The 23582-nt window shown below is 40.6% G+C and overlaps 1 protein-coding gene across 3 annotated transcripts in view; it reads right to left on the bottom strand.

The window, feature by feature from the left end:
- LOC122796593 overlaps positions 1–23582 on the bottom strand; it is a 530916-nt gene that overhangs the window by 288079 nt on the left and 219255 nt on the right. The gene's annotated exons all lie outside the window — the stretch shown is intronic.

Genomic DNA, 23582 nt, shown 5'->3' with positions numbered 1-23582 from the left:
CAAAAGCCAAATTTAAGGTAAATTTGGCCTCCCAGGCTAAGGACAACCACAAGGCATTCTTTAGCTATGTGTGCATCCTCAAAGGCAATACACAATTGTTTGCAGAGCTCATTGTAAATGGAGCCAATTATACTGAGCTAGAAGGTATAAGACCATCAAAAATAATGCCCCTTGATATCAGTAGGGAACAGGTCCTTCATGCTCTCTCTAAGGCCAAGAACACTGCATCAATAGGCCCAGACAATATCACAGGATGTCTTCTAAATAGCATGAAATATGGCCTGTCAGCCCATCTGGAATTGCTATTTTACTGCAGCCTACAAACAGACTGCATGCCTCATGAATGGAAAACAACAAGAGTCATCCTGCTGCACAAAGGTGGGCCATCTACAGACCCTGGAAACTACAGACCCATAAGTCTCAATAGTCTTATATGCAAAACCATGGAAAGAATCATCATGAAAATAATCCATAATGATATAGTAAACCTTCAGATGCTGGACCCAACACACCTTGCTTTCATCAAGGGCAGGCTATGCCTACACAACCTGGTGGACTTCTTTGAGAAGGTCACCAAAACAATGGATGAGAGCAAAATGGTTAACACTGCCTACCTCAATCTGGCCTAGACATTTGACACAATACTACACTAGGGCATTGTTGACAAACTCAGGAGGTTAGGTACAAACCCGTATGTCAACCGGTGGACAGGCAAGTGGATCACAGACATGACCCAGGAAGTTAGAACTGGGGAGTCCAACTCTTCAAAGAGGCCAGTCACAAGAGTAGTTCCTCAGGGATTGGTCCTTGGACCGGTCCTTTTTGGCATTTCCTTCTCTGAAATCAAGGCCAATGTCAATGGACTCTGGCTGACTAAAGTTGCAGATGATTTCAAATTAGGAGCTGTCATTGAATCCCACACTGACACAAATGTTCTCCAGGAAGGGATGACATAGACAAACAACTGGTGTCAGAGCCATGGACTAAAACTTAATGTCAAGAAATGCATAATAGTATCCTTTGGGAAGTCATCCACCCCTGGTAACTATCATATTGACAGCGCGGGTCTATATCAAAATTCCGAAGAGGTACAACGCCGAATGTGAAAACATCAAACCCAAAATATCAAATAGTGAAAATAGCGAAGCCCCGGAACATCGAAATCTTACCTTGGGCAAGATTTCGGTGGGCAATTCCATGGATTCGCTATTTCCTCCACTGTGGTGTGAGAGTTACAGACCTTAGGGTTAGGGTGTGGGTTAAGATAAGTGGATAGTTAGTAATGTATGTATGGTGTAGTATAGGGTTGTGTTTTGTTAACTGTATGCGTGTGTATTAATTAGTTTGTGTATAGATTTGTAGGGTACGGACCTTAGAGTTAGGGTGCGAGTTAAGGGAAGTGGATAGTTAGTAATGCATGTGTGGTTTAGTGTGGGGTTGGGTTTTGTTAAATGTATGTGTGTGGTTTATTTATTTTGGTATGCTTGTGTTGGGTGTATGTTTCTCGGAACAGCAAATCTTTTCCCTGGGAAAAAATTCGCTATTCTGAGCGTTCGATGTTTTCAATATTCGAAATTCCAAGTTTGAACATATGGTGTTCGAAATTTTGGAATTTCGAATATATGATATAGACCCGACAGCACACCCCTTAGATTTGGCCCAGTAGTTATGAACTTAGGGACACACATAGACAATAATCTAGCCTTTGGCCATCACATGTCTACAGTAGTGAGGAAATCTTTATATGTTGCACAACGCATGAACAAAGGTATGGCATCTAGGTCCAAGGAAGTCATTGTTCCACTGTATTCAGCATTCATCAGACCTATCAGTGAGTACAATTCTTCCTTTGGAATGTACCTAACCAGGCGTATCCAACAATTGGAATGTCCACAGAGGTTCCTCACTAAACGATTACAGGACATAAGTAAAATATCCTTTGCAGACCACCTCAAGGCCCTATTCCTGTATTCTGTCTCCTACAGGCTGTTGAGAGGAGATCTATGCCTGGCATAGAGGGTATTGTCAGACCCCACTCTGGTGGACCTCCTGCATAACCACAAAACATACAGCACTAGAATTACCCATTTTAAAGACTTAAACCTTGCCTGTGATATAAATATGTCCTGCTAGAGAGACAGGTATGTATCCCAGAGACTACCCTGTCTCTGGAACAAGCTCCCCATCCATGGAAATCAGAGTTCCTCCCTAACCCAATTTAAGTGTAACTTGAAAAATTGGATGGGGAACAGGAAATTCATTCCTGTTTGGCACCTATGTCTCTAACGGATACAGTTAACCTCTAAATGTTTCATCTGCCAGGGCCCTGCTTGTAAATGGTTCATCTCCCAAGCCTCTGCTTATACTTAACAAGGGTACCAGATCTGGTCAGAGATTTGGGATGCATTGCTAGGCTTAAATAGGCCCTTGTGGTTGTTAGCCTAGTAAACACCTGTGAACCTATGAATCCTATGTTCTGTTTAAGTCACAGACAAAATTTTGTAAGTCAAAGAGTATTCCTGGTACTCATTGACTTACAAATATGTAGGAGATTCATAAGTGTGGGGTTTGCAGATGACTTGTAAGCCAGACCTAGATCACCTCTCAGCAAACTATAGGAGACTTAGGAGAGGGAAAGGGCGTTAAGGTGCTCTGCATAAGGCAGGTTTTTATGCCTTCTGTTCTTTTTGTAAGGAACCTCTGAGGTCACTCTAGTTGAAGATTGTCTGAAAAGTGTACAGTACAGTGTGATAATGACCTCTTTGAACCTAGATGCCCTGCTCTTGCTTACAAGTTGCATATCATAAAATGATTTTCTTACCACTGTGGCCACATCGTGATCAAAGGTAAGGCTACTGTCTATTTGCATACCTAGATCTCTGACCACTGATTTGATTCTTAGGGCCATATTATCAATGTGGTAATTAACTAGGATGGCTGATTTCCCAAAGGATAGAATTATGCATTTCTTAGCACTGAGTTTAGACCATGGCTTTGGTACCATTTGTTAGTCAGAGATAGGCCTTCTTGAAGAATGCTAGTGTTTGCAGGGGAGTGGATGATAACCCCCCCCCCCCCCCACAGCTTGCAATCATCTACAAATTTAGTCAGTCATAAATTTTCAGCATTTGCTTTGATTTCAGAGAAATAGATGACAAAAAGGAACGTCCCAGTACCAAACCCTGGAGGACTCCACTAGTGAATGGCCTCTTGCTGAAGGTGGCTTCACCTATTTTGACCTCCTGAGTTTTAACAGGGAGACAGTTAGCTATACAGTGGGTAATAAAAGGGTTTATACCTAAATTGGTGAGCTTGTCTATAATGCCTGAGTAGGGTATTGTATTAAAAGCCTTGTCCAGGTCCAGGTACGTTGTGTGCACAGTCTTACCTTCATCCAATGCTTTGGCGACCCTCTCAAAACAGTCCACCAGATTTAACAGGCATAACCTTCCTTTAATAAAACTGAATTGTGATGAGTTTAGCATTTGCAGGTTACCTACATCCTCATTTATCATATCCATGATGATTTTTTCCATGTCCTTACATATTAGGCTGGTAAGACTTATGGGCCTGCAGTTAACCCGATCAGTGGTCGGACTTCATTTGTGCAGGGGAATGACTGTAGCCATCTTCTATTCCTTGGGCACAAAACCTGACTGAAAGCTCCAGTTAAAAAGTTATTCAAGTGGATCAGAGAGGTCATTTTTCATGCTATTTAGTAAACATCCTGGGATGTTATTGGGGCCTATTGATGCAGTGGTTTTGGCCTTGGAAAGTGCATTGAGACATGTCCCCTAGTGATGGTTAGGGAAATTGTGTTATGTGGTATTTCCTCTGGACTATCGGGAGAGGGGGGAGGGGATTTGAGTTTAACTTAGCCAAAAGATTTGCAATGGCCTTCGGTTCAGTGTGGATGATGCCATTTACAATAAGTTCTGTGCATGGTTGTGTATTTCCTCTGAGATTGCAGACATAGCTGTAGAAAGCTTTGTGGTTGCCATTTGCCTGAGAAGATATTTTTTTTTCAAATTTAGCCTTTGAAGTATTAATTAATCTTCTTAGCTGCCTGTTTTGATTGGTCAGGGGGCTTTTATTTATCTATAGCTTTATTCCTCCTACTCTTGGCCACAATTGTTTTCTTTTGTTGTATAACCAATTGCTATTGTGATTTCCACCAAGGTGGCTTGTCTTGTGTTTGCCTTATTGTTAATATGAATGGGCACAGATTGCTCTATACAACTACCAATAAGGCTGTACAGAGATTTTGTAAATAGCTCAATGCATACTATGGTGCTTACTGGATTTAGGGGTGCTTGGAATTTAGCCAAGGTGTTGCTTAGTAGACAGAGGATAGCCTTGGAATAATTTCTAAAGGTTTTTGATTTTGTTGGATCCCTAGATTTAATTTTTATTTCAAATAATACTGCCATATGGTCAGATCTGAAGAGTGAACATATTACATTGGGTGAGGAACATGGGCCCCCCCATGTTCATAAGTACAAGGTCAAGGAAGTTTGTACCCCAATAGGAGAATGGACCAGGATGCTGGTATTAACAAAGTTTAGGAATCGCTGGGCTTGTGCATTAGAAGAAGTGTAGGATTCCCAATCTATAGAGGGGTAGATGAGATCCCCCATGAATATCGTATTGGGTTGAACGGTGAGGGACTCTAATACATTGAGATAGGTAGTATGGGTTTCCTGGGATATAGACAGGGAGCTATAGGTTGCAAGGATATAGCACATTACCCTGTTTATGGTGAGTTCAAGTGGGTCAAACACCAATACTGATAATGACAGCATAGCTTCTCAGTTTAACCATCACTTCAGAGAATCTGTTCTCTCATTATCTACCAGCTATCCAACAATAACTCTAAATTCACCCCAACTATAGATCAAAATAACATACCCACCTTTACACTCTCACCTGTACCAACCTCCACAGTTAGAAAACTACTCTCTAAACTAAAACCCACCACTCTCACATAAGATGATCTACCTACTATTTTCCTAAAATTAGCTGCAGAGTCGCTAGCCTACCCAATCTCAATTCTTATAAGCCGCTCTATACAAGAAGCTTACATCCCCCAACTATGGAAAGTGTTATATATTATTCCCCTTCACAAAGGCGGCAACTCCTATAAACTATCAAACTACCGGCCCATTGCTATCCTATCCCCCCCTCTCCAAGATCCTGAAGAAATGTATTCACGCCCAGGTAATGCACTTCTTAACCTCACATAATCTCCTCCCCCTCACACATCATGGCTTCTGCCCAAACCATAGTACAACTACTGCTCTTCTCTCCTTTACCAACCAGGTTAACCAACTATGAAACAACAACCACTTTGTATCAGCCATATTCTTAGATCTATCTAAAGCATTTGACATGGTCTCCCATAACCAACTCTTAGATACTTTATCCACCATGTCCTTCACCCCCTCCACTACTTCCTGGTTCAAAAACTACATCTCTGATAGAAAACAATCAGTCAAATAGCAATGTATACTATCACCTCTACTACCAACTACTATAGGCGTTCCTGAAGGATCAATACTGGGTCCTCTACTATTCACCATTTTCACTAACAAACTACATACCTGCACCCTGCATGCATCACTTATACAGTACGCAGATGACTCCTCACTAATCTGCTCAGCCCCATCCATAACCACTCTCCAAAAGATCACCCAAGAATCCTTCTGCTCCATGGAACAATGGATTACTGAAATCCAACTTATTTTAAACCCCAACAAGACAAAATTACTCCTTTTTACCCCCAACAAATCCAAAACCACACCTCCTTCCTTCACTATCACCTCCAAAAATGGCACCACAACCTCCCCCTCCCCTCATACTAAGCTCCTCGGTGCCGAAATAGATAAGGATCTTCACTTTGATGTCCATATCTCGCAAACCACTAAAAGGTGCATAAAAAATTAGGAACTTTATACAAACACAAACAGTTCTTTTCAGAGCAAGCATGAATCTCCCTAGCCCAAACCCTCCTCTCGTCTACCCTAATGTATGCATCACCAATCCTAATTCATATCAGGAAAACAGACCAAGACAAACTAAAATCATGTTGCAATAAAATTGCAAAATTCACCAATAACTCCACTTTTAGAAGTCATCGCTGTTTTGCCCTAAAGGAACTACAGTGGTTAGAACTCCCTCAGCTAATTAGTTACCACCAACTAGTGCTCACCTTCAACATAATAAGGAACCCCCACAAAACCCCAGCCCCAAACCCACTACTAAACCAATATTCAGCAAATTGTCCTCTACACTCATTCAACAAAACCTGCTCTGCATATCCAAAGCCAACAATACTGCAGGGAAAGCTCTTTTCTCTCACACCATCGGTAGGGAATGGAATATCCTCCCCCAAAATATCTCCTCAGCACCATCTATCTCACTTTTCAAAAAGTCACTTAAGTCACACCACTTGCAGTCATGTCTCTATCCTTGCATCACATAAATGCTTTCCTGCTCTCTTCCAAATCTTGCTACCCTCCTCTCTTCACTGCTTACCATCTCTAATATACAGTACTCAAATACTCCCATACAGGGCCTACTATCCTGCAAATAATTTTATCTTGTGAGATGTCTCCTTAATGGTATCAGTTTTTGATTGCTTCATTCAATGTGTGTTTTGTTCTTCCAATGCTGACATCCAGGGTCTACTATGTATAAGCTAAGCTTGCCTAGTACAAACTATTGTATGATATATTTCTTTGATTGTATATATACCACTGTACAGAATTGTTTTTGTTGTAATTGTGTTGTTGTGGAGCTTTTCTCCCCGGGCCTCCACTGTAAATGGACCTCGTTACAGTTGGACTTTCCTGGTAAACAAATGTAAAATAAAAAATAAAAATAAACTCGTTTGGATTGGTTTTAATATAGACTGAGACTCCTCACCGTTAGTTCTCTCTTGTGCAACAGCTGCTCTAAAGGTGTTAAAGACATTATAACCTTGCACTGCTGGGGTACTCTCAGCGACTTTAAAACATGTCTCTGTTAATACACAAATGTCTACATTCTTCAGGGAGATGAAGGCTTGCAGTGAGTGGAGTATCATGTTAAGAATTCTAGCATTCAGTAGTACCACCTTCAGATATTCCTTCATAACTTCAGTTAAGTCATTAGGTTTATCAGTTTAGCATTGCCTGAAAATGGCACTATGGGGATGAAAAAGGTCATTGCCAACATCCAAAAGCCTAGAGGGGATAAGGCCAGACCATCCCTGGCAAAACAGCATGGCCTGTCAACCATGTTTTCCCAGGCCATTAAATATTTTACCCCACCCCCACCCCCCGGACTGACACTAGAAGCTAAGCCAATTGTTAAAATCAATCATTTTCTGTCGTAACTTGGCATCATCCTTGGAGAAGGTAGGGTACTGCTCAGTGGTAGTCTCATACCTGCATGAGATTCATAGGTTCATAGATTAGTACTAATGTGAGCCATTTTAAGCCTAGCCAAGTATCCATTGTGAGACTCAAACCCTGCACCTTGTGTTTATAAGGCAAACACCTTAACCATTAGGACACCCTCCCATAATCAGCAAGCTTGATCATATCTCGCTTCATACAGTCAAGGGGAGGTAAGTCTCAGGTCAGTAACACCCACATGGACTATGACAGAGTCATATTGGTACTTGTGGTTCAATGACCTGAGTGCCTGTGCGACTTGACAGATCCTAACCCCAGAAAGGCAGCTAACCATGCCTCTGTCCTTATTCAGTCCGATGAGGGGGACATCGGTGTGCCTCACTATAGAATCACCAATGACCATTTTGTTCCAGTATGCAACATGCCAGTTCCTTCCCCTTCATTTTTAGGATGTGATTGTAAAAGGGTTCATTATTTTCACCCATTCTGATGGCAACCTCAGTTGAATCTTTGATTCTTTTGATTGTTTTAATGAGTTTTGTCATATGTAGTTGACATCAGCCTTGTAGCATTGAGCTGGATATTGTTTAATAACGTTTAATGCTCTTTCCTTTTGATTTAATCCTTTTTTTTTGTAACTTCACCATTTATATTTAATTCAGAATTTCCACCACATTTATCCTCACATGGATGAGTTGGCCAGGTGGTGTTATTTAAAACAATGTGAACAACCATGACAGAGTTGCAAGTAGGTAACAAGTGAGATCCTTATATATGATCCCACTTAATTCACACATGGGCACTGTTCATGGCACCATACTTGCTACCTGAAACATCTTTAAAGATGGTTGTGATGATGTCAGGTATTGCTAGCTATGCCAGCAGAAGTAAGGCAGTGGATGTCTAACATATGACAGCATAGCTAGCTGGAGTTTTGTAAAGAATTATATGTCATTTGTGGGTCTATATTAGAACATCGAAGTTTCAAAATTTCAAATGTTCTAATATCAAACCCGATTCAGCGAAAGCTGAAAATATTGAAGCAACAGAAAAAAAAAATTTCCTAGGGAAAGAATTCGGTTGTCCGTTTCTGTTGCTTCAGTATTTTCAGCGCTGTGGTGGAACGTTATGGGTTGGGTTCAGGTAAGTGTGCGATTGAGTGTGGGTTAGATTAGTTAGGGTTAGGGTGCGGGTTAGGTATGTGGGTGATTGTGTGGACATGAGGGTTAGGGCGGGTTAGGTGAGTTAGGGTTAGGGCGTGGGTTAGGTATGTGTGCGATTGTGTGGACTTGAGGGTTAGGGCAGGTTAGGTGAGTTAGGGTTAGGGCGCAGGTCAGGTAAGTGTGTGATTGTGTGGACGTGAGGGTTAGGGCGGGGTAGGTGAGTTAGGGTTAGGGCATGGGTGAGGTGAGTGTGCGATAGTGACAGACCTTAGGGTTAGGATTTGGGTTAAGGTAAGTGAATAGTTAGTGGTGTGTGTATAGTTTAGTGTAGGGTTAGGTGTAAGATTTTAGGTGTATGTGTGTGGATTGCTGTTTGTTTGGTGCACTTGTCTTGTGTGTATGTGTTTTGGGACAGCAAATTTTTCCCTAGGAAAAAATTCACTGTTCTGTATGTTCGATGTTTTCAGCTTTTGCTGAATAGGGTTCAATATTAGAACATTCGAAGTTTTGAAACTTTGATGTTCTAATATAGACCCATCATTTGTATATCAAACTGATTTGTACAGGTACTTGTGTTGAAAATGTATTTGTAAAGTTGCATGTGTTAAAAATGTAGCAACAGTGGGCCCTGCTGGAAAGAAAAGAAATGCACCTGTATGTTAGACTGTATTGTAACTGTTGAAATGAATATATTGTAACAGAGGATACTGGAAGAGAAGTGGTTAATCTCAGTCTAGCTAACTTTGAAAAATAGTCTGAAATTAAATTACCTGGTTTAGGCCATAAAGATTGTATCTTACAGTTCTGATTGAAGCCAGAGAAGAAATGTCTGTGAAAACCGGGATTAGGAATCCCACTGTATTGTCCTTAGGGGTGAACTAATTGCTACCCTGGAAGGGTGGAAGTTTTGAAATGGTTTTATAGCTTCCAGATGATATAACACATCTCAGTCAAGCTCTGTCTGTGTGTATGGTAATACATATGTGCTAAATTCTGGTTCATTTTCTAGTAAAGGGAGTAGTGCAGGAACCAGAGTCAGATGACCAGATGTATGTGGTGTCATTCTGTTATCCAGCACTGAAATGATGTTTTAATACTAGATGAGACAGAAGTCTCAGGGCAGTCTGTTTTTGAAACCTGATAAAGAAGGATCACTCAGCCACTTCAGCTTGCCTTGTTTTAATAAGCAACCAGGGAATAGTAATTTTTTTAGATCAATCAGGAACATATATATCTATGTGAATCTCTCCATTTATGTTATATTTAATATTTCCTGTTATTGAGACTCTTGTGTTTATTGTAAATAAATATTTAGTATTTGCATGTTCTTTTATTTATTATTAAATATATTTCATAATTTCATTGTGGCTGGTATTTCAGAGAATATTTTAACCTTTGAGAGTACTTATATTTATTTGGTGACACTGTGGCCGCTCCTGAAAGCCTTGCTACATTGGTCAAACACTACTGTTTATATTAGTATTAATTTTAATCAGTATAAATGCATACCCTTGTAACAGCCTTAGAGTAGCTGGCTTTGGAGTGTTCTGGTGGCAATATCTACCTTATAGTCTGGGCAGAAGGGGCATAGCTAGTAAACCTGTGCCAGCCTTTCCCAGGTGTGTGTGTGCGTGTGTGTGTGTGTGTGTGTGTGTGTGTGTGTGTGTGTGTGTGTGTGTGTGTGTGTGTGTGTTTGTGTGTGTGCGTGTGTGTGCGTGTGTGTGTGTGTCTGTGTGAAAATCAAATCTCAAAGAGTGTGTGTCAGCTACTTGAAGCAGGGATACAGAGCACTGGTTTCACAGAGAGATTGGTGGAGTACTTGGCTTGGAACACTCAGCTGAGGACTCACCTCTACAGCTGTTTCAGTGGGGAGTCTTATTTGGGGCCTGGAGAGAGAGATGGAAATCCATCAACAGGACGAAGTATGTTCCCTGTGTGCTCTTAAGGGAAATTGTGCTTGGTGCAGAAAGCTGCATCTGGAAATACTGTGTGTATCCATTTTTGTTTCAAGTAAACGTCCTTCACTGGAGTCCATGGTGAGGATTGAAACTCCTTTATCACTGGCCCAGAGAAGGGACATCACAATGGCATCATGTTTTTATTACGGTTTATGTATAAGAGGAATGCCATAACATGATTAAACAAGTTATTAAACTGTTATGCTGGCAACCTTCTATTATCCCTGAAAATCTCACTTAGAAGTTTATTTTTTTTATACATCCAGTCACATGCAAAGTCTATAAATATCTGTTCAGAATCCTTCACATGCACACACTCACACACATACATACACACCGAAACACACATGTGCATACTATCCCTAAGGAACCACTGGATCACTAAGACTGCAAGCACCACTGACAGCAGTGTATATCTATGATGGACAGCATGATGTTTGATGGTTGAGGCTCCATGCTACCCAGATGGGCTACAGCTGGCTCCCCACAGACTATCACAGAATATGTTAAAGCAGTGAGTGTAAAATGCTGGCATTATAGTGCATGGTGACAATTTAGGCAATCAATTTGGCATTTTCATATATTCTGTCTACATAGTACAGGGTATGACTTTGGCTGCTGTGATATCACAATGACATACACAGATGATAAGGAATAACAGGATGCTTCACTTACTTTAAAACCCTCTAGACCTACATGTCACAAAAATTCAGATTTGGAAGCTTGATGCATAGATACACCCAGGAATTTATTGTAAATTACAGATTGTACTAGCTGACGGTCATACTCATTGACATTAGGTTGGCAGATACAAAGCAAACAGACAAGGCCACAGGTCCTATGTAGGCTGGTAAGGGTACCAGCTTTTTGTGTAGAGGTTGGCTGATGAGATGCCTAAGAAAAAGCCTCACAGCTTTTGTCCTGTCATAATGGAGGAGCAGTGTATGTCACAAGGCTAAATGTCTCGGGCTTTATTCTGGCCTTCCCTGATCTGCCTGTCTGGAATAAGACACAATTTGTGGCCAATCTCTTCTGGTCATATATGGGTTGGTAGTTATGCTAGGTTAAATGTTTTATGTCTTATATCAGTTAACTTGAATAAAAAAAGTAATTTGAGATATCTAGATGCCCTGCTTGAAAGAAGCAAGGTCAAATTGTGCTACACAGGAGCAGGCACCCATTTTTAGACTGTATGGTGAACTGTAACCCTGCCCCTAACTGTAACCCTAACCCTACACCTTACTTTAGAAAAAATATTTGTGTAACACTAATCAGGCAAACTATATATTAAAGTAATGGAACGGTTTGCGTTTAAAGGCTGCAAAAGGAAATGTGTATGTATATATATATATATATATATATATATATATATATATATATATATATATATATATATAGTATATTTTATATATAGAGTATATTTTAGAGCATTTATTATAACTGTAATTGCCTTAATACTGCTACAACTCAAGTGCTCTAGGTTGCACGGCATCTGAATTGTTTGTGTGTTTTAGCTGCTTTTCTGTATATATAGACTTATCTGTATATGTAGACTAGCTACTTATTCTGCTGTATTACTGCCTCTTAAATCGTTTTCCAGTTGAGCACTTGCCTTACTTCATTTAAAAAGTTTTAAATTGCTAATTTTGTAGAGTTTTAATTGCATTTACTGTTTAGGACTACACACTCAAGTATGTTAGCCTTTTCTGTGTTTATTTGCTGTATTATTGCATTGTTTAGCCTGTTTCAACAAAAAAAATACTATCTTGTTTGTTCGTTTCTCACCTTTTCTAGCCAGTCCATATCCCAGGCTTTGCTTGTCTCAGGACTTTATTTTCTGTGTTCAGAACTATCCAGACCTTGCTGTGGTAGAGGGAAGTCCTACTGTTTACCAGTGGGAGTGGTGAGCATTGTACTGCCTATCTAATGCTAGAGGAGTGGTTTCCAGCTCTGAAATTGTAATTTGATTAGCTTTTTTGGGATGATTTCTATCCCTTTCAACTTTCTGGCTTAAAAAGTTGTATTTGCACATTTTTCGCATCGTGCAGCACTGTGAGGCTACAGTTAAACTATTCCAGGTGCCAGAAAGTGTGCTCTTCAAATTTTCCCTTAGAACTAGCTAGTTTCTCAGTAGTAGCACTAAAATCTGAACCCCTGTGACTAGCACTTGCTCTAAAATTCGCTAAAAAGAAGCCTGAAACTGATACAAGCACTCAGCTCTCCTTGACAATAAGGAGAAATTAATCGGAGGCACTCAACAGCCTATAATTGCAAAGTACCTTGCAAAGGTAAGGGAAAACAGCTCTTAAACATTACAAAAAAAGCACCTAAGTAGGCATGTCCAAGGGTCAGCTTCCGGTGATTTCTCCTGTCCACCTGGTGAATCTGGGCATAGGCAATGTGGCAACTGGCTCATGTACACAGACAATCCTCTCCTCCTACCACCCAACACTACAACCTGCAAGAGATGCACTTACATAGCCAAACTGGAGGCAAAGCTCTCTCCGGCCAAGATTGTGCTAGACAGTCAAGAGGAGAAGGTTAACACCTGCACTACACCTCAAGCAACTCATAGCCTTTCAAAAATCACACCATCAACACCCACACATAGCAACACTAAACCCACATATGCGGAGGCCCTTAACATTAACCTGCCCAAGCAACAAGGACCTCCGAAGCTGAAACGCAAACAAACACCAGTCACAACCAAAGTGGCATACAGCTCACAACACCAGTGTGCCATCCAACAACAGCCCCTAAGGAAAGACAATGTACCCAACACTTTAGTCATAGGTGACTCTATAGTCAGGCACACTGATATCCCACTCACCAGGTTGAACAAGGAGAAAATTACAGTCAGCTGCCTGTCGGGTGCCAGGATCTGCCACATAACGCATGCACTCAAGTCACTCCACAACAAGTACAAATATGACTCTGTCATTGTCCATGCTGGAGTGAATGACTTGAGACGTACCTCCCTGGACTACATTAAAAGAGACATGGAAGAGCTCTTGGATCATGTGGCCCAGGCAGGTATGACCCTAGCCCTGAGTAGCATCCTGCTTTCGCCCAGAATGATACCACAGTATAAGGACAAAATGATTGACTTCAACAACTGGCTAAGCTTCTGGTGTCATTCAAAGGGGATCCAGTATCTGTCTGCCTGGAAAGACATGATCGACAAACCACGATGCTTTGCCAGAGATGGTCTGCACCTATCACCCCTGGTATTCAGGTTACTGGCTAAAGCTCTTGCCTCCCCTATAGTGCCTTTTTTAGGCAAGGTTCAAAGGATAAAACCACCACCGTAACAGATATAAGCATGCAAAATCTGAAGGTAATGCTACTCAATGCTAGAAGTCTAAACCTCAAAATGCACACTCTCGAGGCACTGCTAAAAATGGAGAACATCGATATCTGTGCAGTAACTGAGACCTGGTTCAAGGCTCCAGAGAGCACCCCTGCAATACCAGGCTACAACTCTTACCACACTTTTCGACCACAAAACCAAGACCGAAGCACTAAAGGTGGAGGAATGTCCATATTCACCAAGGATATTCACACCTTCAGGCTAGTTGCCCAACACAATGCATCTGAAATTCTCCAGGTGCAACTAACACTAGGTAAGACTACAATCCAAATTGTAGCTTGCTACAGATCCCCCACCATGCCCCAAGATTCTCACTACACCTTTCTAAACATACTGGAAAATATTAAGATACAACCAAACACCCTAATACTGGGTGATTTCAACTACCCTGCCATTAACTGGGAAAACTACTCAGGTATCAACTCCTTTTCCCAACGGTTCTTTGAATTCATAAATTCCAACGCCCTGGATCAACTAATCCATTGTCCCACCAGGGGCTCCAATATCCTAGACCTGGTCATTACCAACATGGGAGATAGATGCTCCACACCAGTGGTCACCCCCTCATTGGTCAGGTCTGACCATAAGCAAATCACCTTGACATCCACATCCCACCCCCACCCCACAGTAAGGAAACCTCCTTAAAATAATTTTCCAAAGCCAACTTCATGCTACTGAAGTCAGAAGTGACAAACTTAATGACACCTATGCAGACGGAATCTGAAAGTTCGACTGCAGAATCCTACACTAAGGCACTGTATGAGCACATCCACTCGTGCATGAATCATGCTATCCCAAATAGAACCAAGATGCTCTTCTCCAAAAAAAGGAAGCCAATCTGGTAGACCCCCGCTATAAACAAACTATACAAACAGAAGGAAGAAACTGTTGCAGAAAAGAGGAAAATCCCAGCATGCAAAATCTCCCTCACCAGCCTCAGTAAGAAGCTGAAATCCCTCATAAAATCCTCAAAAGCTAGTTATGAAAATAAAATTGCCAAAGATTCCAAAGACAACCAGAAGGCATTCTTTAGTTATGTCAAGAATCTAAACGGCAATGCTTAGATCTGCTCTGAGCTACAACAGAATGACATTAAATATACTGATCCCAAGGATATTGCCAATATCCTGGCAGATCGATTTAGTGCCAACTTCACCCCCCTCTCACCCCCTAAAGGGCCCATCTCAATACCAAAAGATTGCCAAATTCCAGTAATCACAGCCACACAGGTAGAAACCGCACTCTCCAAAGCTAAGAATACAGCATCCATGGGACCAGATGACATCCCAGGCTGTGTACTACATAAACTACAAAATGAACTGGCACCTCACCTAAGTGTCATGTTTAATCATAGCCTCGCCTCATGCTTCGTGCCCACTGAGTGGCGCACAGCTACAGTTATCCCACTCCACAAGGGGGGATCCAGCTTGGATCCTGGGAACTACCGTCCCATCAGTCTGACAAGCCTGATCTGCAAGGCCATGGAACGCATTATCATGGAACTTATAAACAAAGACATTGGCAACCTTCAAACACTGGACCCCACCCAGTTCGGGTTTGTGAAGGGCCGATCTTGTCTCCTGAATCTGACTGACTTCTTCGAATCAGTCTCCAGAGCTGTGGACGAGGATAAGGCGGTCCATACAGCCTATCTGGACCTCGCCAAGGCCTTTGACACCATCCTCCACTCTTGATGGGTTGCCAAATGGCTTACTGACAGAACCCAGATTGTAAAAGTAGCCGACTCCAAATCCAGCTTCAGACAAGTGACAAGTGGAGTACCTCAGGGTTCAGTCCTGGGACCACTCTTGTTTGGCATCTACTTCTCTGAAGTACAGGCCAACACTAAGGAACTCTGGCTAAAAAAGTTCGCAGATAACTGCAAACTGGGAGCCATTATTGAATCCCCAAATGATGTGGATATTCTACAAAAGGGCCTTACAGAAACTGATGCCTGGTGCCAGAGCCATGGGCTCAAGCTTAATGCCAAGAAATGTATAGTTATCCCCTTTGGAAAAAAAACATGTACCCATGATTTACCACATAGGTGGCAGTACACTAAACATCGAAAGTGTGATGAGAGACTTAGGGACACAGGTGGACAGTGATCTCACTTTCGATAACCACATTGCCACAACAGTCAGGAAATCCTTCTATGTGGCACACCTCATCACTAAGGACTTTTCATCCAGAAAAAAGGAGGTCATTGTCCCACTGAACTCATCCCTCATTAGACCCATTATAGAGTATAATGCCCCGTTTTGTATGTACCTCACAAGACATCTGCAACAGCTGGAAAGGCCACAGAAATACCTCACTAAAAGAATCACAGGCCTAAAGCAGATGCCATATGCTGACCATCTAAAAAACCTCCAGCTATACTCTGTGGTATATCATGTACTCAGAAGTGATCTCTGCTTAACATACAAGGCCATGTCAAACCCTGAGCTGTTGGACATGCTCCACTTAAAGAAATCCCAATCCCTCAGAGCCACATGCTCCAGGGATCTAAACCTTGTCATCACAATGAACAAAACATGTTGGAGGGATAGGTTCCTAACCCAGAGACTCCCCATACTCTGGAATAGACTGCCCATACATGTCCAGCAGAGCACCAAATTGACCCTCTTCAAAAGGAACCTCGATGATTGGATGGGAGATAGGAAATTCACCCTGGGAATCATGTCAGTCGCCCTGCTAGACAGGGGTCCAGAGAAGTAAATATTGTGGGAAGAAATATCCAGGAAATTGTTACGACTAGGCTTGTATAGGCCCTATGGCCGATAGCCTAGTACCAACCTATGAACCTATGAACATATATATATATATATATATATATATATATATATATATATATATATATATATATATACACACACACACATCTTCTTTCGGCTGTTCCCATTAGGGGTCACCACAGCAGATCATCTGTTTCCATTTCTTCCTGTCCTCCGCATCTTGATCTGTCACACCAACCACCTGTACTCACCACATCCATAAACCTTATCTTAGGCCTTCCCCTTTTCCTCTTACCTGGCAGCTCCATCTTTAGCATCCTGTCCCCAATATACCCAGCATCCCTCCTCAGCACATTTCCAAACCAACGCGATCTCGCCTCTCTGGCTTTGGTTCCAAACAGTCCAACCTGAGCTCCAACCTGAACTGACCCTCTAATATACTGATTCCTAACCCTGTCCATCCTTGTCACACCCAGTGCAAATCATAACATCTTTAACTCTGCCACCTCCAGCTCTGACTCCTGCCTTTTTGTCAATGCCACCATCTCCAACCCATATAACATAGCTGGTCTCGCTACCCTCTTGTAGGCCTTCCCTTTCACTCTTACTGGTACCCATCTGTCACAAATCACTCCTGACACTCTTCTCCACCCACTTCATCCTGCTTGTACTATCTTCTTCCCCTCTCTTCCACAGGCACCATTACTCTGAACTGCTGATCCCAAATATTTAAACTCATCCACCTTCACCAACTCTACTCTCTGCATCCTCACCATTCCTCTATCTTCCCTTTCATTTACACAAATATTTTCTTAGTCCTGCTGACCATTTCTCTCCTCTCTAGAGCATACCTCCACCTCTCCAGGGCCTCCTCAACCTGTTCCTTACTCTCACTACAGATCACAATGTCATCCGCGAACATCATAGTCCACGGGGAATCCTGTCTGATCTTGTCTGTCAACCTGTCCATCGCCATAGCAACTAAAAAAGGGCTTAGAGCTGATCCCTGATATAGGTTCATAGGTGTGTACTAGGCTAATGGCCCTGGAGCCTTTACAAGCCTAGCCCATAGGATTACCCTGGCATCGTGCCACCTGACCATAGCTTCCAGTGCCTCTGTCAAGTAGAGCCTCTGGAGTGATCCCTCTGGTGAATTTTATATTTCCCATTCACTCATCAAGATTTCTCTTGAAGCGGGCCAATGACATGCTCTGCTTGCCATGTATGGGAAGTCTATTCCATAGCATGGGCAGACTCTGGGTTATGAACCTGTCCCTCCAGCATGCTCTGTTGATTGTGGTAATGAGGTTGAGGTCTCCGGAGCGTGTGGTGCGCATCTGCCACTCCTACCGCAGACCTCACCACTGTCACACTACCCTCGTACATATCCTGTACCACTCTTACATACTTCTCTGTCACTCCCAACTTCCTCATTCAATACCACAACTCCTCTCTAGGCATCCTGTTATATGATTTCTCTAAGTCTACAAAGACACAATCTATCTCTATCTCTCTCTATATATATATAGATATAGATATATATACATATATATATATATATATATATATATATATATATATATATATATATATATATATATGTGTGTGTGTGTGTGTGTATATATGTACACACACACACACACATATCTATATATATATATATATATATATATATATATAGATATAGATATAGATATAGATATATATTTATATTTATATAAATATATATATATATATATATGAATCCCCTTCAAAACATTGAATGGTCATAACATCTAAGCTCAGAACATTGAGACCATGACATTTAAAACCCATAAAGTCTAAAACTCATAACATCAAAGTTCATAACATTGAAATTTTGCATCACAACTTCAAAACCTAGAAATCACATGTAAATAACATCCCCTCCACCTAAAATAACACCAAAGTAGTAAACACACTTTGTAGTATGTTTCTGCAGGAGGGCATCATGTCTATGGCTTAACAATTGGTCAAATGAGATTCAGTCAAATGAGTTTTCGGTAATTTGGAAATTAGGTGATTTGGTCTTGGTCAAATGAAATTCTGCCAAATGAGTTTTAGTCAAAGTGAGGTAGACATACCTCTCAACCTGGAAACATTAAAAATCTGGACAAAAGCCCATGAAAAATAGGTACATGTCTGTACACTGATTAACATAAAATTTGCATCCATAATTATGTAACCCCCACCCACTCCAATGGAATTGTGGGATATCACCATGAAGATTAAAGTCAGTAAATAATAATAAACAATTGGTACACATTTGAATTTCAGACTTCATATCCCTCAGAAAATACATAATAATGCAAAACCTGTTATTCTAGCAACTATCTGAGATTACAGGAGCAATATTTAAAATCTGTCCCTTGACTCCCTCCCTATGTTTGGGCCTTTGTCCCACCATTATTGCTGGCTTTGTCCAGATTTCTTGTTTTGAGAGATTGAGATTTGAGATGTATGCATACAAGTTGTTGTGGTAGAGGGCATTTGGAGCACAAACAAAAAATCCCCACCCCATTTTAGCAGATGATAGCGTCACTCTTGGCAATGGAGGCCCTTATAAGCCTAGCCAAGAATTACACCCATGTTCCCAAAATAAATGAATATTCAGTTTCTGAAGTAAAATAAGTTTATAACTCTAATTAGTGTCTTTATTTATTAAGTATAAGTCAGCACATATTCTCCAAAGTCAACAATTTTAGAAGGGATTAAAAAAGAGAGAAATAAATTTGAGTCAAACTCAGGAATAGTTGAGAGCTATGTGTACAAGCTTTTTACTACACGTGTAACTTTTTTCCTGCATCCAGCTTAAATGGTGTTTTACTTCTGGTACATACTGCTACAAAAAAATGTTGTGAGACCGTACTTTAATAATACTGCCATACTATGACAATGAGGTAAACAAGCATGCAAGTTTGCAGTACAAACCATGTTCACAATCAGTGCAAAGGATTAGAATTCCCTTTTTTGCCAAAATAAAACTCCAGTCGTAGAATTTGAGTTGTCCTTGCTGTTTCACATATTAGGGCTTTTCTGGTATGAAACATTTCTTTAATGCAACAATTACTGGATATTTAAGGAATACTCTTTGTGCTAAAATCTCACAAACTCGTGCAGTATAGCAACCAGAAATGTGGTAAAATTTCATCATGCTATCATTGTATTGTGACAGGAAGGCTAGAGCAGGATTACTCTGTAGCAAGCAAGAGATGGTCAGGGTATGAGCAGAGGCACAAAACACATTTATGGCTGCCTGAATACTGACTGGCCTCCTTTAAACAGTTTACTCCCTGATCTTGGGTGAAACTGCCGGGTTCAGGAACAATTGGGCCACTTCTGACATGGGGTAAGCTTGATGGTTAGCAAGTAGAGAGGGGCAAAAACCATAAAGAAAAAAAAAGCATTAACAGACGTTTCTGGCACCAAGGTTTTGGGCTAAGCAAATCACATCTAGTTATTAACTTCCACAGATCTATGCAGTACAGAAATCCATGTTAAAAGTCCCCTCTGACTAAGCATATTAACAGTATCACAAATGCTCAGCCACCTACCCAGTCTGACTTTCCCGGTAATCAAATGTCAATAAATAATAATAAATATATTCTGAGTTGCCCCACTGGCTTACTGAGCTATTTACTGCACCGATGTGGTGCTACTTCAGGACGCATCCAATAAAATAAGAGTTGCACACTTTATTTAGAACGATAATTAATGTCGTGCTTATGTTTAAAATTATAATTACAGATCACGTCAGAAACCGACTCAGAAAACAATTCTTCACCAACTGGAAACATTCCTTTTGCATTATTTAACATAAATTCACTCTCTCATCCCCAATCTTTCTGCTTTCTTTATTAGACCTCCAGTTCCTTTTTCTCCTCTCTACATTCTGACACAAGATTTCCTTTTTTAACTTGTTTATCACAAATGTTTCTTTCCTCACAACATTGTTTTCTTTCTTGAATAAGTTCTCTCTGATTACAACTTTTTACATACGCATTACAGGTACCAGTTAATCAGCACCATTCCAACAATTGCAATGCAGGTGACAGTTACTTGTACTTCCAGTGTGGTGACATGGAAAACATCTACACCATTGCAAACTGCATACAAGTTAACAAATACCGTAAAAATAAGAAATACACAAGAAATCAAATTCCCATCCCAAACAACGCTTCTATTAGAAAAAAAAATAATAGAAGCAGACTGAACAGTTTTAGCACTGAAACGGCCCAGTAGGTGTATTTTTTTTTTTTCAGAAATAACACATGCCTTGAAAGATTTTCAAAGTATTGGATTTAACCTAGGCTGGCTGGGGCCACAACACCTGTATAATCATCGGTGATGCAGTGCTGTACTGTCCGGTAACAGTTCCTCTCTTCCTATTTGCCCCAACAAAAAATGCATCCAAAGCAGCTGTCAGCAGGATGCGTGGTGACGTCATCCATAAATTTAAAGTTATAGACATATTTAAAAAAAATCGGGAATTAAAGGGGCCACTCGTGAATTCATGGCACCCCAAATATTTTGCCCTCAAAACCAGTAAATGCCAGGCAATTCGGTACGGTTGAGGGGTATGGAGGTAAATCCATATATATATATATATATATATATATATATATATATAGATATATATATATAGATATATATATATATATATATATATATATATATATATATGTACACATATAATTGCATCTCTCCATATAGAATTCTGCCTCTAGAAATAAAAAGTACAGATAACTTTTATGAAATCACTGAAAGCACATCTAACCAAAACTATTCAAACTAAATGCTGTCATAGACCAGGTTATTTCTACTATTAGTGGAAAATGCAAGAGACACACTACATAACACAGACAGATTCAAAAGTCCCAGGTGATCAAATTATAATATATATGTAGTGTGAATTTAATTTTGCACCTATGTCTTATAGTGCTATTTCACTACTATCTCACCACTGCCCATTAATATACCTAAGTAGTTACTGAACAAGGAGATGGTTACCATTCTTAACGAATGGGGAGTTAACATTGACTGCTTATGTCTGATAAGGATAGTGACTACGGTTTGAGGGGATGGTTACCATTCCTAGTCTATGAAATGTTGCCATCATTTGTTTATATCTCCAAACTGAAATGTTTGGCAAATACTTACATTGAGTGTTTGCGTTGCAATGTTCTATTAATTTTATGTCTATGTGAATTACATGTGTATGTGTATTGCCTCTGGAAAGTTGCAGCTGAAAACATTTCTTGGACCAGTTCATATATGCAGTTAACAAAAACAAATGAATAAATGTGACAGTGCCCTGTACACCAGGCATAGATCTCCCCTCAACAGCCTGTAGGAGACAGAGTACAGGGATCGGGCCTTGAGGTGGTCTGCATAGGACATGTTGCTTACACCCTGTATTCTTTTAGTTAGGAGCCTCTGTGGACATTCCAGTTGCTGGATATGCCTGTCAAGGGGGCATTGTACTCAATGATAGGTCTGACGAATGCCGAATACAGTGGAACAATGACTTAAATGGACCTGGATGCTATACCTTTGTTTATAAGTTGCAAAACATAGAAGGATTTCCTCACTACTGTAGACACATGATGGTCAAAAGCTAGATTACTTTCTATGTGTGTCCCCAAATCCCTGACTACTGGGTCAACTCTTGGGTGTGTGTTGTCAATATGATAGTTACCAGGCGTGGATGACTTCCCAAAGGATTCTGTTATGCATTTCTTGACATTTAGTTGTAGTCCATGGCTCTGGCACCAATTGTTTGTTTGTGTAAGCCCTTCTGGAGAACATTTGTGTCAGTGGGTGATTCAGTGATAGCTTCTAATTTTCAATCATTTGCAAATTTAGTCAGCCAGAAGCCATTGACATTGGCCTTGACTTCAAAGAAGTAAATGCCAAAAAGTAGCAGTCCCAGGGCCAATCTCTGAGGGACTCTGCTTGTGACTGGCCTCTTTGTAGTGGTGGACTCCCCCATTTCTAACTTCCTGGGTCCTACATGTGAAGCAGCTGGCTATCCATCAGGTTACATAAGGGTTTGTACCTAACTTCTTAAGCTTGTCTAGAATGCCCCAGTGGGGGACTGTGTCAAATGCCTTGGCCAGGTCAAGGTAGGCAGTGTGAACCATTTTGCCTTCATCCATTGCTTTGGTGATCTTCTCAAAGAAATCCATCAAGTTGAGTAGGCATGACCTGCCCTTGATGAAACCAAAGTGGGTTGGGTCCAGTGTCTGAAGGTTTCCTATGTCATTATTGATTATGTCCAAGGTAGAAATGAACACATGAATTTCCAGAAGTGCTACTAAGAGTGGCAGAGTAATTAAGTTAGGTCACTTATCCCACCTACAGAACCATTCAGAAAACAATGTCTCTTAGATAATGACATTTAAATGCACCTTATCAGTTGCAGATTGCCAGCATTACACCTCAGATAAACAGTGTAACCTGGAATCTGAACACAGGCATATCTTTCAAGCTTAATTTTCAGATGAAAATGTATTTTCCTTTAATAAAACTCAGTGCCACAAAGAAAGAAAAATATATTCATTTAACTCTTCATACTTTCTCTCAGTATTTGATTTTGCATTTTTTCTACACTGTAATTTCTGTAAAAGTGCATGTTTCTTCTGGAGTTTGGGTAAAGAAGATTAACAACAAATACTTTAGTTCTAGGTACAATAAAACTGTGAATGCAACACAAACCATTTCAGCCGAGGGAACACCTATTAATCACAGGGGCCAGATTTTTCACACTTGAACATTGAACTACACAGTTGTTACTTTGAAAACAATTAACTTGGCTACATTTTCAAGCCTGCCATTCAAACATTCCTTAAAATGCTACAACAGAGATGGCCAGCAATGAAAATCAAAGAAAGCAAAGTAATTAGAAATGTGACGATGCTGGCAGTGAGAAGTAAGCA

This window comes from Protopterus annectens, chromosome 3.part0 (assembly GCF_019279795.1).
Source record: "Protopterus annectens isolate FY-2018-M chromosome 3.part0, PAN1.0, whole genome shotgun sequence".
NCBI classification, from domain to species: domain Eukaryota; kingdom Metazoa; phylum Chordata; order Ceratodontiformes; family Protopteridae; genus Protopterus; species Protopterus annectens.
The sequence above is the reverse complement of the archived record's forward strand: the minus strand, read 5'-3'. Positions and strand labels throughout refer to the sequence as shown.